Genomic DNA, 3,597 nt, shown 5'->3' with positions numbered 1-3,597 from the left:
AAACAACCTCTATTTATATTATATACGAACAAATAGACCCTACAATCTAAAAAAGAACAAAGAATATGAGAAAAAAAATAGAGAAAAACTCAATCAAAATTAAAATTAAAAATAAAAATTTCGAAAGTTGTCCCACACTACCAAAAAACCTACCGTCCAATTACTATGAAACTTTGAAACCATGCATTATTAATTATTAAGTTTGGTTATATGTTAGGCGATTTCTTTGACTTGTTAAAATTCTTTCACATTATATAAATCTACATATATATATAAATAAATGTGTTATTTAATAAAAAATTATTAATTTAAGAGTATTTTATTTTGTTAAAATTAACTGAGAAGTATCAACAAAATTATATAATTATTTTTTTTTATAAATTTTAATTTAATTAATTAATCATTTTATTAGTTATATTATTTAAAATATTTACTTATTTTATTATTTAATAAATTAATTAGATATAATTTTTTATAAATTAATTTAAAATTAAATTAAACTTATATATATTTAAAAGATATATTTTAATTGTATTAAAATTAATTTTATTATTATTGTTTTATATATCTAATAGTAATACTTAGTATATATAAATATATATATTTTAATTAAAAAAGTTGTCGTGGTAATTGTATATGAGAAAGAGATATATGGTGTTTATTCCAATCAATGATCATCATCTAAATTATTTGAATTAAATTATGTAGAACAAAAGAAGTATTATTAGTGGATAAAGTTGTAGATTAAGAACTTTCAAATATATATCTATTTAGTAATTAATTAGGGTTTGGGGGCCCAACTTGATTTTTTTTCTTTCTCTCACAAAAACTAATTATAATAAAGATAGTTAGGATAGTCTAGCTCAAAAGTAAAAGCACTAGCTATTAGACAACAACAATATATATGGATGTGATTCTTTTTGCATAGTGCCATAATTACATTCAATGAAAATATATATACTATACATATTTGGATAATAATCATCCTTATCTTAATGAGAATTAGTTACTTAAAAATTGTCAAAGTGTTAATTTTTTTTTTTAACAATGAACAAATTTTTATTGAAAAATATCAGTGTTGAGTACATAACCCAAAAGATGGAAAAAATTTCATTCAAATTAGCTCACCATCCACCCTGAGTCCATGCACAGCTAATTCATGAACAATCTTATTAGTTGACCGACGAATATGAATTAAAGACGCCTCAAGAAAATTAAACAGTAAACTAGAAATATCATCTAAAAATGAACCAAGAAAAGAATTAATTAGTTGTTTAAAGATATATAATATATTTTTAAATTTATAAAATATATATTTTTAAAAGGAATCTTTTTGGTGGGAGGTGAACCTGTATTAAATTCATATATTTTAATTTAATAATTATTATATAATATAATTAACTACCAACTAAGTTCAAAGGCCTAATAGCAATGTTTTTTTATCTTATAATATAAACTCTATATATAACAAACTAAAATAATTAAATTGCTTATATACATGAATTTATACAAGAATATATAATCTCATGGATGACCTCTAATCTATAAACCTTAATTTAATGAGCCAAACCTAACCTAAGTGGGCCCATGTCCCCAACAAATGAGGGGAACATAGGGCTCCATTCATTTTGAAAAATGCCATAAATCATTGTCTTATTGTGGTTAAGGACACTTCTTCTCTAACTTCCCTTTGGAATTATATACAAAAGGTTATGTTTCTATTATATTTTTATAACAAAAACTAATTAATTAAGGCCTACAACTCTTTGAAACACATTATTAATATTATTGCAAATATATATATATATATAAATATATAAATATTCCCTTTGACTATTCCACATCTAGCACTATACCATTTTGTGCCATATATTGTCGAAAAATGACATCCCCCACTTAACTTCTCCTTTCGGCGTTTCAATAAATAATAATAATAATAATAATAATAATAATAATAATAATCATAATAATATGAGAGTATTATTATTGGGCATCGGTGATACTTAATTAGGGGTGTTTATCGGATCACATCCAACATTTTTAGGTCTATCCAGATCTGATCCAATATTTATTGATCTAATTTGGGTTTATCTAATATTTTAGACCTAGTGTTTTTTGGATCGGATCGGATCCATCCAATATTTTAAGTCCAGTATGTATTGAATTTGACTGGATTCATCCAATCCAAGAAAAAAAGAGTGAAATTTAAATGTTAATTTTCATATATACATATAAATTTGACATATAACAATATAAAATCTAGTCACTCATCCAAACTAAATTAAAATACAAATTAGTTTGATTAGATGTTGGATGTATTGGATTTTTAGACACCCCATCCACCATCCGATCCGATCCAATTGGATATTCAAAAATAACATCCAATCCGATCCGATCACAATTAGATTTTCAATGTTTAGCGGTCGGTTGTAATTGAATCGGTCCGTTCTCAAATGATTTGATCGACTACTCCTATGCCCAATACCTTTTATAGGTGACATTTTATAATTGGTTAATAATATTTTTAAAAATTATTTTTTTAAAATAATATAAAACATGATACTTAATTATACTAATAATAATATAATAGGATACTAGTCACCAGGAATAAGTTTTCTATTCCAAATTATAATCTTAATTAGCTCAAATATTTGCATGTGTTTAATTTGATGATATAAGTGTAACAAAAGATATATATATATATATATATATATATATATTTAGATATATATAATTAGACTTGCTTTGGTTAAGCTTATCTTCATTGCTTTACCAAAGTGGGAAGCAATGTTGCTTAGATTCCATCGATCAGTTGTATTAAGAAAGACTGGCACCAAGTTTTAAGTAAAGAAGAAAAGAAGAAAGATTATATTTATAATAATGATGATGATCTTAGAGTTAGTTAAAGTATATATTAATTATATTTAAGAGTAATTTATTATATAAATTATTAAATTTAATTTTTGATTATAATTAAATAATTAAATAATTTTTAACTACGGTAAGTACTTGACCATTAAGTATCAAGTTAATAGTTACGTGACAGTCTTTGATTAATATAGATCATTTAATTTTTATTTTTTTATTTCAAAATTAATTTATATACAAATAAGAAAATAAGATGTAGATAATTAACGGTTAAGTACTTACAAAAATTTTAAAAATATAACTTAAATATTATTACCGTAAAATATAAATATTTCTTCAACCAAAAATTATATATAAATATTAACAAGGTAAAATACACTTAATACTCATATATATATATATATATATATATATATACACATGTAAGTTAATTAATTATGTGTTCTTGTAAGACTTAATTTGATTGTGAAAAGTATATTCATTTTAGTTGTAACTAGTTATATATACATAATAAGTATAAATATTTATATAATAAATAAAGTAGGTTAAAATTGAGTGTTCCACCCCACAAACTTCTTTGAAAAAGGAAAGATGTGAGTATTAATAAACTAAAGGAAAGGTGTTTAAAAGCAACACTAACTACACAAAAATATATACATATATTTTTAATAAAAATGATATAATATATATTATTATTATTATTATTCCTTAATGCCATACAACTGTGAT

Source organism: Cannabis sativa, chromosome X, assembly GCF_029168945.1.
Source record: "Cannabis sativa cultivar Pink pepper isolate KNU-18-1 chromosome X, ASM2916894v1, whole genome shotgun sequence".
NCBI lineage: Eukaryota > Viridiplantae > Streptophyta > Magnoliopsida > Rosales > Cannabaceae > Cannabis > Cannabis sativa.
Note: the sequence above shows the minus strand (reverse complement) of the source record.